The 15,319-nt window shown below is 39.4% G+C and overlaps 1 long non-coding RNA gene across 1 annotated transcript; it reads left to right on the top strand.

Moving 5' to 3' along the window:
- The first annotated feature begins 4,052 nt into the window (after positions 1-4,052).
- On the top strand, positions 4,053-7,089 carry LOC127294078 (uncharacterized). Its single transcript, XR_007846362.2, has 5 exons — positions 4,053-4,368; positions 4,458-4,554; positions 4,642-4,796; positions 5,682-5,755; positions 5,908-7,089. It is a non-coding gene; the product is annotated as an uncharacterized lncRNA (long non-coding RNA).
- Positions 7,090-15,319: the final 8,230 nt, after the last annotated feature.

Below are 15,319 nucleotides of genomic sequence, written 5' to 3'. Positions count from 1 at the left end.
AACTGTATACATAACAGGGAATTTCGGACCGTTAGTCCGGGGTCCCCACAGAGCTGGTATCAGAGCTATCCTGACTGTAGGAGACCTTAGTAAGCATGGACGTTAGTTAGGAGACAAGTAATTGGGAAAAAACTATTTACGAAACAAATTATTTCTTTAGTAGGAAGCATAGCTTCTACTCCTCTTATTTCTTCAAAGCTTCTAAATTCTTATCCCTCCGCTTTATTAAAATGTTTGAAAATTCTTACTCTATTGTCTCATCCACTTCAAACCCACATGTTAGACGATGTCCCCAACTCAGACCGGAGACTCAAACTCAAAGATGGATCAATCCCTCGGGAAGACTCGTGTATCTCCAACGACAGCTATTGAAGATTGGATGCCGACTTAGCCGTGCACATAAAGGGATAAAGGATCATGTCTTTGGTTGTCACCAAAGTCCGTCAGAGAGCTGACCTTGTTCCTCTTTGGACTCGCACTTTCGCAGTCGTCAAGGATCAAGTTCTCAATTTCTTGACTAGTTATTTTTAGGCCAGCCACGAGAAGATCTCTACTTCAGAAGCACCTCAACAGCTACCTCTTCGAAGACTTCATGTTTCCGGGATGTCGAGACTAGAAGTTCTACGCAGCTTTCTCCTCCGCCTCAACATCAACGACTCAACACCCGGCCCCTTCACCACCAACTGCTACAAGGATCCAAGTTGAAGCTGATGCTAATGTTATGAAGACGTCAACATATGCGACCAGCCCCAAACCTATAGGATGGATAGGACAAACTCAATCGCTTTGATTGAGCTACCCCGCGCATTAGGAATTTCTGGGTACTTAGAGTACCATGTCTGGTGTGATGATTGCTTGTGGTTCCCTAGTGTGCTGCCTTGAATGTTTGTATCTGTTTGCTGTGTGCATGTATGTCTTGCTATTTAGACGTTTCCGCCCTTTTTAATTGTTTGAAGTTTGTGAAACAGAAATTAAAAATGGAAATCTGCCAGTGTACTGTTTTGCTAATAAAAATAGTTTGGTAGCTTCGATTGATGTGATTCCAATTGCACTAGAACCAGTATGAAATTATCTTTCCGATGACACTGACCTTGTATTTTTAGGATTTTTGTGCGATTTTTAATAAATAAAACTTGATCACTGTTTCTGGTTAGTATTTTGAGTCTCAAAAATTGTAAAATAAATATTTTTAAATGATTCCAATTGTGTTGATCTTGTTTTCTTAATGTGCATCTAGGAAAAATACCAGTAGCCTCTGTTAGTGGTATTTTGTCTCTGGTTATGATTGTATGGGTGTCACATGCTATGATAGGATTAAAGTTTGCCTCGCCGATGTATTGCTAACTATTAGTTAAATTGGGTAGACTAACGTAAGACTCTAACTCTAAACCCGTTGGAAGTTGTTTTTCAACCGTCAAGAAAACTAACCTGACCCCTATCTACGCTGACTTCCTTCAAGATCAGCTGGAGCATCCCCACTACGCCAAGAAAGAAGAAGCCCTACCTTCAAGAGTGACTGCACCTCTACGAGAAGACATGCTAACTTGGTCTAACCTTGGAGTATACTCGCGCTAACCGCAAGAATATCTTTTTGAAACTACCCTCGAACACACCGTCTAACAAGTTGAGAGAACAATAGCGTCAAAGCCGAGCTACACCACATGGTTCATCTGGTCCTCATCAAATGAAGCTTCTGAAGATACTCCAAGACTCAAGACTTTAGGCGTAGTTTACCCGCTAACTTCTTAGTTGTTACTGAAATCAGCACTGACCCTCAAGCTGAAGATTGTCTTCGACGACCCCTGTTGCTGCTTCATATGGGTACCAACCAGGCGTTTCTTCAACTTTCTAACTCGCCGCGCGTCCCATATGATTCAGTTAACACCGTGAGTGCCTCTTGAAGTGGTGGTCTGCACGTCGCCCCCGAAGATTCTTCAGCTGAACAAGGAAGACCGATGACTTCTTCCGAAGCCCCAGACAGAACTACAAGGCAGAAGCTCTGAGTTTTTCCGAGAACCCGATGAAAAATCTTAAGGGTGGAAGACTTCGTCTTCCACTAAAATCAAGCTAACTCTAAAAAAGGTTTTCAGCCCTGCTCAAGCACCGTTGGGTGCACTAACCCTCCCACAGTCTTGAACCTCCGCCAGGATCGTGAAGAAGCTACAGATCCAACACCTGCATGGAGTAGTCAACCTCTTCATGAAGCTCGCCATCGGCCGAAATCCAACATGTCTCCCAGAAGATGAAGCAAACGACTTTCTCTACAACGGCACGTCTACAGAAGAATGGAGTCTGACTTTGGTTAAACTTTATAACCCCTCTAGTTCTACACTCAGTAATCTCGGGACGAGATTATTTTAAGGGTGGAAGATCTGTAACACCCCAACTTTTTCAACCTTGATTAGTTGTCCTTATTTCAAAAATCAGGGGGAACAAAAACTTTTTCTATAGACTAATTAAGGTGAATTGCCTTGATCTGTTTGCTATGATGAATTGCCTTGATCTGTTGGTAGATGAATTGTCTTGATTTGCTTGTTGAATTTTTGTCTTGAGCTACCTCATAGAACGACACCCCTAGTGGTTAAACAAGCAACTCACCAAATAAAACACATGTGTGGCTTAGGAAGAATTGTTTTCCTTCTTACTACATCAAACCTCTCTCCTGATGACAACATGGGTGTGCCATCTTGATTTTTCTCTTTGTGGTACAAGATAGCTCAATCATCCTTAATTCACAACTTGGTGATCTCAATGCATGGATCTCATCTGTGCATCTCCCTCTACAATTTCCACATCCTGCATGTCTCATTCTACCCTTGCATCACATATATTCAACTTGATCTTATACCCTATCCAATGATTCAACTCTAGATCACTTCCTTCACTTTTACCTCTTGTTTTTATTCAAGTTAAATCTTCACAAAACCAAGAGTGGGAATGATGGATACATTTTGTAGCCACCATCTACCCTTGAGAACACTCCTCCCTAAATTAGTTTCCCTCCTCAAAAATCCTACAGTTTTCCTTCTCTAGTTTTGATCACAAAACTACTTCTAGTTTTATTAAAACTTTCCAAGATTTCTCTTCAAAGAAAACAAGGAGCTGAAATGGGTTTTGTTTTTCATCCCATTTCTACCAAGTATTGATTTATAAAACATTATTTCTATTTTGCTTTGTTTTAACAAAAAGCTTTTTTATGGTACCTATACCATTTCTTGTTTTCCTCTTGCTTATTTTTACCTTTGAGAAAAACTCTACCTTACTTGAGAAAGTAAGTAGAATATTTTGAACCCCTATGTTCCAACTAGTTTTATCTCAACACCTTCAAACTTCATTCCACTTGAGTTCATTCCCAAGTGTCCCTAGACAATTGAGGTGTTTCAAATACTTTTCAAACAAGATCTATTTCAAATGACAACTCTTGCACATCTTGTGCACATCTCTGATCCACCACATTGTATTCCCTCCATCCTCCAATTCTGGATCAAATGGATGATCATTTGATACTTTCAACTCACTCCCTATTGACCTCTCCTTTGTAGAGCAATTTATATTCTTTTCCATCATTACCTTGACCTCATGAATTCATGATTTAAGTCCCCATATTCTTCATTGTGAGTATATGGTTACTTCACTCACCATCTCTCTTAATCTTGCTCTACCATTGTCTCAACCACCATCACCACCATCATCTCTTGGCCAATATGATAATTTTATCAAAGTACTTTATTCTCCAACATTGCCACCAATGTTTATTATCACCTCTCTCCCAAATTTTAATACATCATCAAACCATTTTTAGCTAACCCCTCAAATACTCAACCTTGGTTGACATTCATGAAGTGGCATTGCACTTTGTTTGTTCACTTGTGGTTGTCAAGAAGGAGCCGGCCATGGCAAGAAAATTCGGCCAGCCCTCCCTCCTCATTTCCTTCTCTTCCAAGCCTTGCCTCCCAACTACCCCAATCACTAAATGGGCAGCCACCCAACTTGGCCAATCAAATAAGGAGGCAGCCACCCCTCTCCCTCTATAAAATGGCCCTTGGCCGGCCACTCCCTCCTCCTTTGGTCATTTTTCTCACACTCCACTCCCTCACACTCTCCTCTACCTCTCCCCCACGAAAATGCTGCTGCCCCTTGCTCCCATGGCCGGCCATGGCCATGGAAGGCACTCCAAGATGAAGCTCCCTCCTCCCTCAAGCTCCTCCTCACCATGAGAGCCTCCCTCTCCTTCTTCTCCCCAACCCTAGATGGTTTTCTCTCCTCTTCCTCTTCCTCCATTGCTAAGATTGGATCTTGATGCAGGTGCATGTTGGTCCAAGCATGGAGAAGCTTGAGCTATCCTCAGATCTGAAGTTCTTGAGCAAAGTTCGTCCAAATCCTTGCAGTAATTTCTGCTATCTTGCTGTTTCAGATTCTGGTACGAACTTGTAAAATCCACCAAATCTCGTGCGCAGATCCAAATCGAGTGATTCAAAGTTCCGCAGATAGATACGGAAAAGATCTACAACTTGGCATTGGTCTCATCCTCAAATTCGTTACGGATTGTCCGTGGTAAATAAAGTTCTGTAAACATACAGATTCACTGTTTGTTAGATTTGTTCCGTTTTACGAAACATTTTTGAGCAAACTCAACTGTAGGTGAAAGCCCTCTTCAATACCTTCATTTTGGCGGTGGTTTCACTTCGATTGACCTCCTGAAACTGAAATGGTTCACAGGTCAAGATCTGGTCAGATCTGACTTTGTCGAATTAAACCAGGAGCTTGGGAACGAATTTTTGAATGGAACCAATTGGGTAAGAACCAGCCTTTCAATACCTTTCAGATGCAGCTGACCTCATATTTTTATGAGTTGTGTACGATTTGTGGTGAATTAAACTTATTCTGTGTGTTCTGCAGACATGGCTGTTAGCTTTTAATTCATCAAAAATCCATTTTTGAACCTAATTGAGTGATTCCACTTCTGTAGGATTGCTGAATGTTTTCTTAATCATCTCAAACAAGTTCCAAACCTTTATCTGTTCTGCAACTCCAAAGTTAAAGCAAATGGTGAAAACATGCAGTAAACTTGCCAATCCATTTGTGAGAGTTTCAGAAACAATTTGAACCCAAATCCAATTGTGTATGCTTCTCTGTTTAATTACCTTTCAAATTCTAGTGGCCACATATTTTTAGGATTTTTCTACGATTTATGGCTTACAGATCTTGTTTTCTGTACAGTCAGATTCAAAGAAATTCCTAAAATTGTAGGTTTAATATTTTTGGGTGATTCCAATTGGGTTAGTCTTGTATTAGTACTAGCTATCTAGGAAAAATATTATTAGTCTCTGTTCATACATATTTGTTGCTGTTAGTAATGTTTATGTGTGACATGCATTGTTGAAGCAAAACTTTTCGGTTTATTTAAAACCCTTGACCAACTCTTCTTAGTAGATATGGGCAACCTTTGTTTTATGCTTGCAAAACAAAACCTCTGCAACCTAACATTATCTCTTTTGTTTTGTTTAAGTTTTCAAGTGATGTGGTATATGGTTTGCTTCCTATTTTTTCTATAGTGATCAAGTGAGCAAATTAAATTAGGAAAACTGTTTTCTACTTTTCCAAAAGTGTTTGAAAATGTTTTGTGAAAGTATTTGATGTCAAACTAATGCTCTTGTCCTCTTTATGATGTTATATGCCAGGGGTACTTAGCTTGTGCCATGGTGATACCGAGAGAGGCAATTGCTAAGTTGTGATACTCTCATACCTTTACTAGGTAAATAAAATGGGTTCTCTTTAAGTTGTTTGTGGTATCTATAAGTCCTTTGTATGGTTGCTCTTTATGGAATGGTTAAATTATGGTTGTTGTATGTTTGTTTTGTTGGTGCAATATGATTGATTGTGTTCCTTCATATTTTCCGGCGATAGATGCGAACGATTCCGGAGAAGATGAAGAAGTGGATCGGACAAGGATTTTATTTATGTTGTTGGGATTCTTATATTGATGGAGTTGAGGAAGTACAGGGACAAATAAGCCAAGGCAAGCCATCTTTTGATCTCTGATCCGGTGTCTAGTTGGATGTCATTTGTTGATGTTCAAAGCACCTTCATTCTATGTGTGTTATTATCTCTATTTATGTCATCTATGTGTGTTTGCAAGTGGGGTACTCCCTAGTGGTGATGCTCCACTATTTGCCCTTGTGTTATGGGATGCATGGTAGCATGGCCGTGCTATCCCACTTGGTTATCTTGTATGCTCAACTTGAGCATGTTCCATCTCAAGATAGTAACTTACACCACACCCACCCCATTTGTAGTATAGAGGTATCATTGTCATGATCTTGGTGTATTCTCAACTTGAGAGGAGTATGCCGTGTACCATCTTGGAGAATATGTTGGATATTGACACTCCACTATCTAAGTTGTGTAGTTAGCACCACAAATCTGAGAGTATATTCCTCCTTGTGTTGTCATAATACATGCTTAACTTAAGCAAGTATGATCCACTCCACTACCCCTTTATACCTCATCTATGGCGGGATGACTCTCATCTCGGCCGTAGTGCAATACTAGTTCAACTCATGAAACTATAGGTTGGGAACCCCTCAAGGTTTACCTTGTTGTAAATGTTTATGAAAACCTTGGGTGAGGCAACCTTACCCAAGCGTATGGTTTATGAAAGAAAAGGATCTTGACAAAGATGGTTGGAAAGAGGAAAGTGTGGGTGTGACTTGGGTTTTTGAGAAAAACGACACATGGTTCTTTGTATTCGCCCGGAACAATTACACAGCGCAACCACATTACTCCAACGTGGGCACGGGGCTTAGCTTGACGTTTGTTCTTCTTAGCATGAGGCACCGCACAACTATACAAGGGTACGGTTACCCCCGAGTCCGGGTTGTCATTGTTGGGACAATAGTATAACGGGAGGCCTTCGGGGCTGACCCGTCCGGAAGACACTATGGGTCTCCTGGCTTGGCGGTGGAGCCACGCTCAAGAGGAGGTGAGCTGCCACGGTGCCGGGGAGGTACATACTCCATAGGGTAGGACCTCGTGTTAAGTTGAATGGGCGAAAGGCTTCGACTGATTATCCGAGACTCGCATACTTTCGTATGACGAACCAGGTATGATCCCGGCGGATTTATCAGATCTTGTGGGGAAAGTGCGCACACTCTGCAGAGTTAAAACTATTCGAATAGCCGCGTCCGTGGTCATGGACGGTTGGGATGGCCGTTACCGAGCTGTGTCGAGTTTTGGTTTTGAAAATGATTTCCAAAGGAAATGCGTGTGTTGGAAGTACCGGAAGGGTACGGGAAAGATGTTGTGCCGACCATGTGGAGATGGTTGAGGAAAATGAAACAAGATGGGGTGACCCTTCCTAGTGTTTTCATGTAGAGGAACTCTTCTTCAATAGAGATATAGAGATGTCTTAGATAAATTCTTGGAGTGTCCCCTTTGATTTAGAAGTTGGGATGCTATCTCCACCAAAAACATCTCTTCTCTTCCACATGCTATATCCACAAGAGAAACTACTCTTCCTCTCTTGTCTTCTTTAGTTAGAATTGTTATCACCTTCTTGATGGTTTGCGAGTACAATTCAAATGTACTCACGGCTTTGTCCCTGGCTATTTACTTGGCCAGACTTGGAGGAACACGATGGATGAAGAAGGAGTTGACGACGTCTATGCGAGCTAGGAACGTCTTCCCAGTCAGTTGCCTGTAGGGTTATGGCAGATGACTTGGGTACCGCGCTGCTGAAGTGATGATGCTACTCTGATGTTTAGTTAGCCCTTCGAGGCTATTATGTAAGTATGGGTCATGTGACCATGTTGTAATTTTCTTTCTCCGCTTTGTAATGGATGGTGTAATTTGATATCAGTTCGGTTATGTGTTCACGACGCACTGATCATGGGATCGTGAACTGTATACATAACAGGGAATTTCGGACCGTTAGTCCGGGGTCCCCACAGTCACTCCCTGTTCCGGGATATGGAACTGCGAACGCGGCCGGAAAGGAGCTCCATGAAGTTCTAGTAAACCGGTGAAGGCTGACGGACATAGTTCTTCTGAATAAAAGCAACCTTTTGAAGAAATGGTTATGAAAACTTGCATTGGTATTAGACTTTCTGGTCTAATGCTGTAGCTAGTGCATTAAACACCTCTTTCCTATAATGAACTTGTTGAGTACGCTCGTACTCATCCCACTCTTAAATCCCCTGCTTAGATATGGAGGCATCAAAGGAGGATCTACAGTGCAACTCGAAGGCCGAGAAGTCAACAACAACTTCAAGAGACAGGACCCTGTCAGAGGAGTCAGATACCACATTCAACAAGGAGAAAACCTAGTTTAGCAATAGAAGGGAACCAACTTCCTAAATCTAGCTCCTATTTAGCTAGAATCTATTCTTAGCCTCTATAGCTAGGTAAATACTCTACAAATAGAGTTCGTGACAGGATTAGACTACGAGTCGTTCTTTTGGAGTTTATTTGCAGATTTACCTCACTGTAAAGTAGGAGGCTGTGTTGATCTTATGTAATAGAGTCAGAGTTGTAATTCTATAGACATGCCTTGGACCCGCATATGTTTCTGTTGTACCACTCTGAGCGATATAATACTAGTGGAACAGTGTTTCATTGGTGTTGTATCAGACTTGCATACTACACCATGCAGTGGTATGCCGGGTCACCACAGTTGGTATCAGAGCCAATGCTTTGACCTTAGGATTAAAACCCTTTAAAGGAGACCTATAGGATTGGTAGTGTCTATAGGAAGTTGTCCTAGGTAAAACAAATACTTCTTATGACTTGAGATGGATATTCACTTGAGAATAATCCTGACACACTTGAGTCAACATTTCCTACCTATCCTTCCTAAGTGAAGTTAGCTAGTTAATCCAAAACATGTAGCACATCAATAAGTCCTTCAAACAATAGATGAGTAGATCACAGTTGGTATACAATACATGGTAGTCCAAAGAGAGGATACAACCATAAGGAAGATATCCTATTGGAAGATGTGTACCAACACATGTTATAGTCAAGTAAGAGTTATCCAGAGCTGTAATAGGAGTTATATCAAGTGATGAAGATAATTAAGATATCCTAATCGAAGTTGTAGACCCAGAAAAGTAATGAGAAAGTAAAAATTATCTAGACATGTGAAACAATTGATATTAAGTGATAACTATGAGTCATATGAGGTAGTATAGACCATGATGAGTCAATCATGGGAGGTAAGGAAGAGAGATAGAAATAAAACATGTCTACTTACATGGTAGAGTTGCTAATCATATATGATTCACCTGAGGGTCATTATGTGATGGGGTAGAACATCATAGATACTTAGGAGGATTATGATAAGAAGTTAGATGTTAAACAATAGTGCAAGAATTGTGTTCCAAAACCATGGTAAGTGTGCCAAGCACATCATGACCATAGTCTTATGATAGAAATAACTGGGAAGTATAGGAGCTATATTCCAATAGTACTAGAATAGTGATGTTAGAACCAAACATATCATGTGAAGTAGTCCTCAACTAAATGGCAGCTAAGTTAGTACTTCCAAACAAAACTAGGTTAACCTTAACTATCCAAGACCACTTTGTTTCAAGTTTATCTCATTGCAATCGTGCAATTAAGGTAAATGCTGAGACAAATAGTAGAATTCCATATACTCGTGCTAAGTACCACGATATAAACCTATCTTATGTGGTGTTATATACCACACATCAGAGCCTGATGTTTAGAGATGTCTTACTCAACTATTATATTCAGGCTTATGATGGTGTGTATTATATGCACAAAGCTGAATCTTCTTGGATTTTATTGGATTTTCATTGTTTGACTAGATCCATACATGAAGTTTGACTTTGATATGCAAATGCATGTTGCAATATCAAGTCCTTACTTGATGCTATAGATCTAGAGGGTAATGGTATTCGTGTGAGGAAGTGACGAATTCTAAAGATTCTGAAGACAAGATGAAGGTTCACCAGATAAAGGAAACAAAGTTGTGGGAATCAACCACAATATTCAGAAGGAAGTACCAATCAAAACTCATGCTTTACCTCAACAGAGGAGTACTTTAGTACGGAAGAAGCATGAAGGTGAGAAATATGATGATTATGGTGAAGCTCAAGCAGAACCATAGTTAATATAGAAGAGGGAATGCATGGGAAATCACTTAGGATACTATATTCATAGTGTCAGCTAGTGGTTTTCTTGCAAAATAAACCCTGTATGAAGGAAGATGATATATGAAACCATAACAAGATATAAGAAGACCATAGTTGATATTAGATGACCACAATTGGTATATGATCAATACTGTGAGATAAAGTAGAGGATGTCCCGTCCAGTTGATCAGAACCTATAATAGAATCCATTTTTTAGATAACAAATAGCCACAATTGGTATCAAGTAGTCCACCATTGGATTATTTGTATCAAGAAGTTGTGAACAAATAAAATTTTGTTAGCCAAATAATAATGACCTATAAAACATTTAGTTGAAGGATTCACATTGGATGTCCACAATTGAGTGGATACACCATAAAGATTCTTCACAAGACCTTAGAAGAATATAAACCATAAGCTAGAACCAGACCAATTTTCTAACCATAAGTTCAATGGTTGGAAGAAATGGAGTTGAAGACCATAAGAAAACTCTAAGGGGCAAAGTAAAGATTGAGTTGGATGTACAATAACTCAATATTTTGAGCAAGATAGAAGCAGAAGGTCTGAACTGAAAGGAAGATCTATCTTATTCTCATAAGATTTTTGGACATTACTTTCAGAAGGATGTCAGACCAGAAGCCGAGGTTCATACCTCGAGGAAGTAAGAAGTGGACTATAACTTGAGCAAGTGAGTAATATTTACTCAGCAGTACGAAAGCTCAAGTAAGCTAAGTATAATGAAGTTGGACGAAGGAAATACCGTAGACCGATAAAGCCCAAGATGGTCAAAGAATGAAGAAGATTGAACATACTAATATCAAAGACTAATAGAATGATTCCTTTCATGGAACCTAAATAATCCAAAATAGTTATAGGTATCAAATATAATCCCTGATTGGATGGACTAAATGAGTCTAATCCATTCTTAGAGGAATAAACCATCATGATCAATTCCATAGTAAGTACCTCACCAAGTACTATTATTGCAGTTTTGGTAGTAAGGGAAAAACAAAGACCTATTTTATCAAATAGGAGAATGTTATCCAATTAGTCCTCAATTAAGACTGTCAGGACAAGAAGGAGTCCCAATAATTGATTCTTCAATGAGAAAGGAAACAAGACTATAGGGTTGAAAGAAATCAAATAATTAAAGTTAGAAGCCATGGCTCAGAGACAAGTATTATTAGATTCCAGAGAAAAATTATAGAACTGGAGTAAGAAACTAATGTTCAGAGACAGACACTAATGGATTCCAGGAAGAATCTGGACAAGGGATATATTCAATTATATCTAGTAAGATCACTATGGAGTTCGAGAAAAGTTTAAGTCTGCACAAGTCCGATCCACACCTCGGAAACGTGAGAGAGTACAAACTTCGAGGACGAAGTTTAGTTTAAGGGGTAGAGACTGTAATATCCCAGGTAATGGGGTTACAAAAATAGAGGAAACAGATGTGTGCATTGCATTCATGCATAGAAAATCTGGGGAATTTTCGCGCTTTAAAGTAAAACAGTCACAGTAACTGAAGTTTCACTTGACCTTGGTGGAATTGAAGTAGCTCATCAATTCAAGCGTTATAAACCTCAATGTGACTTTGTTAAAACTTTGTTTTGGGAAGAGATGATTTGATCTAAGGGGTTAGATCAACTGGAACTAATAATCAACACAACAACACTTTACTCATTGATCAAATGCTTGATCTTATAAAAGATTATAATATGGTAATCCTTACCATAACATATGAACATATATCTATTTGGAAATCAAGTAATAATAAATGGAGAAACCATTCTTCACTTATCTTTTCCATGTCTTAAACTAATCCTTGATCCTACCATGAACCTCATGGTATTCATTATACTTTAGTCTTGGAAACATAACAAGGAGATCAACCCTAGAGATATATATCTTTCTCTATTCCATATTATTAAGCATCAAACCTAGAGAGGTGAGAGTTCTATTATAATTATTAAAGAAGCATTAACAAACCATGAGTTAAACCTTGGACATACATCCAAGTATTCAAATCATTATCTTTAAGAGTAGCCCTAGGATATTATTCAAGACATTCCTAGAGAGAGAGACCATTTCTTCTAAACATAGATATTGATGCTCACATCAATCCCTATGGAGCCTAACCTTAGGTTAGTATCAAAGACCTTCCCAAATGAGAGAGACCAATCATACTAATTTTAGAATTACTTATTTAAGAATCAAGGATAAACTTTGAACTAAAGTATTAGGTAAACCATTTCATCTTGGAGTGGTGAGATAACCAAGATAGCCAAGTGGAGTTTTAGACTAGATACCTATTGAGATCTTGTGAGTACACCATAAACCCTAGAATAATCCATTCCTATATAAGAGAGCTCAAGATCTGGTGTTACACTCAAGATAGTTGAGGCAGCACCTGGATTTGACGGAGAGAACTATTCTTATAACCAGATGATCATATCATCATTGTTGAGTAGAACCCTAACATAATATCTCAGGTATTCTCCTGGGATATAATCTATAGAGACAACCATAGCCATGTCCACCCAAGAAACTATAAGGGAGATATTATGCTTAGTAGATCAAGACAGTGATTGATCATGGAAGTGAGAACCTCATCTAATGAGAGATACCTTAGGAAGCCAAACCTTGATCATTACAAATTGAGTGATGATCATAAATCCTAAGAACTTGAGGTAGATATATTATGAACAAGTTGTCCATGATAATGCCCTGACCATGATTTGGAGAAATAGGAGAATAATCCAAATACTAACCTTTATGTGATTAATAGATATTATTCTTCACATGAAATCATAGGGAGGTAACTAGTAAGAAACCCTAAGCTTATACCCCAACCCTAACTTGTGATTCACTTGGAGGTCATAAGTAGAACCCTACCACATCTATATTTCATAAATTAAAGAACCTAAGCAAACCTTAGAGTCAAACTATATACTTTATAAGGTGAGAAACCATTCATCCGTATAACCAAAGTTAACTATAAAAAGAACTACAACAACTTTAGTTACTTTAACAATAGCTTAAGGTTATAATAGAGATCTATTGGTATAAGATAAAACCAATTCTCAAGTCCTTAGTAATTAAAAGAGAACAGAAACAATTAAGCAAGTAACCATAATATTTTGGTTAGGGGAGATTAAACCCTAGCAATTGCAATATGATGCCATCTCACTTCTACAAATTAAAATTATATCTCAACCCTAACTATTGTATCACTATGGAGGTTGCAATATAAACCTAGACCATAATTGAGAATCAACCCCATGGCCATTATGGAAATATCATTAGAACCCTGGAATAGCATATCAATGAAATCTTGTGCTTCACATATTAAACCTCAGAAACATCTAGTGCTTAAAATCACAATTGAAACCCATGTGTGGTAATCAACCACCTATTCTTATAACCAAGATCAAACCATGAAGAGAGTAATATTTTACTCTAGGCATTTCATGGTAATGTTAAAATATAACAATAGCAATAAACTTAAAAGGGGGTTATGATAGAAAATTAGAAAAGCCCTAATAAATTAGTGCTCACATAACATCACATGTAAGTCAATCACTCCTCAAATAGAAGCCAAGTCCTATTAACAACCTCTAAAATAATTTGAGTTGAAAACATCAACTATAACAATCTAAATAAATTGATTCACAAGTGAGACATGAAATAAAAATAAAACAATACAAAATCATGTCTATGTGCTATTTTGAATAAAACACAAGTATGTAATATAATTCAAATATAAAATACTTGTTCCAAAAGGAAAGAATGGTTTAATAATCACTGCTATACAACTTAATGGAATTAACAAAGTAAGAAACCTGCAATTAAAATCTGAATTAAAAGCAGAATACAAAATAGGAAATGAAAACAGGAAATAAAAATAGAAAGGAAAATAGAGGAGAAGCTTACCTGGACTCACCTGGCCGCAGAAGCCCAGTAAGGCAGCCCAGCAGCAGCCCAGAACCGACCCACCTAGCAGCCCAAGTACCCCTTCGTTAAAATAACGAGGAGGAGGTCATCCTCATCCCCTTCCTCACGCACGAAGGCCAGCGAGACGCCGTGCTTCTCTTCGCCTCGCGCTGGCGTCCTCTCCTCGACCGAGTCCGTGACGAGGCACGCGCCTAGGCGCCGTATAAAGCTTTGGACGAACCTAGTCGCCCTCTTCTTCCTCTCTGCTCCAAAAATTCTCCCCAGACGAAACCCTAGCTCGCCCCGGTCATCTCCCTCGCCGCCGTTCGGAGCTTTCCCGAGCCTCGCCGTGATCACCACTGTGACCACCGTCCTTGACTTGGTCACCGTACGCCAGGAATCGAGCCGACGCGCCTCCAATCGACCACGCCTGGCCATCTTCTCCGACGCCGGTAATGGCTCAATCCGGTGACTCAGGCCCGCTCCGACCTCGCCGCCAAGCCTGGCGTAACCCTGGTGAGCTTCTGAGCCTCTTGGCATGCTCGCCGAGCTCATCTACTTACCGTAGCATGCTCCGCGACGATCAACCGTAACCGCCGCCGTAGAACCTCACCGCCGACCATGCTCCGGTGGTCATTAGCGGGCGGCGCGACCACCATTCGATTCCCCGTGACACGCTGAGTAGAATAGAGTTAGTCTTTCGTTCGCGCGGGCGCCGAATCGCCGGCGTCGACCTCGACTGGCCGCCGGCCAGTAGCTTCCGTTGCCATGTCCCCTATTTTGACCCAGTCAATGCCGCGTGGCAGCTTACGTGGACCACTGGCCCACCTGTCTGTGGCTGTGGGTAGCTCAGTCAGGGTACGTTTAGTAGTTTCTGTTTTATTTCAAATCCCATTTAAATTACTGCAACTTCAAATAAAAGTAGAAAATTCAATATAGCTCAGAAAAATATAATTGAGACATCAAAATTCTTAGAAAAGTAAACTCTATCCAATAAAAATATAAAATGAAATTTTTATTTTTAATAAAAATTCAATTATTAAATACTTATTATTTAAGCCTTTAATTTTAATTCTAAATTCAATTAAAATTCAATAATTAGTAAAAATTTCCAAAATGAAATAAAAAACCAGTAATTAAATAAAGAAAACATTAAAACTAATTTTCTTTATTTATTATTTTGTTAAATCCTTATTAGAAGGATTTAAACCTAATTGACCTAATTATTAATT

Source organism: Lolium perenne, chromosome 4 (genome assembly GCF_019359855.2).
Source record: "Lolium perenne isolate Kyuss_39 chromosome 4, Kyuss_2.0, whole genome shotgun sequence".
Lineage (NCBI taxonomy): Eukaryota > Viridiplantae > Streptophyta > Magnoliopsida > Poales > Poaceae > Lolium > Lolium perenne.
The sequence above is the reverse complement of the archived record's forward strand: the minus strand, read 5'-3'. Positions and strand labels throughout refer to the sequence as shown.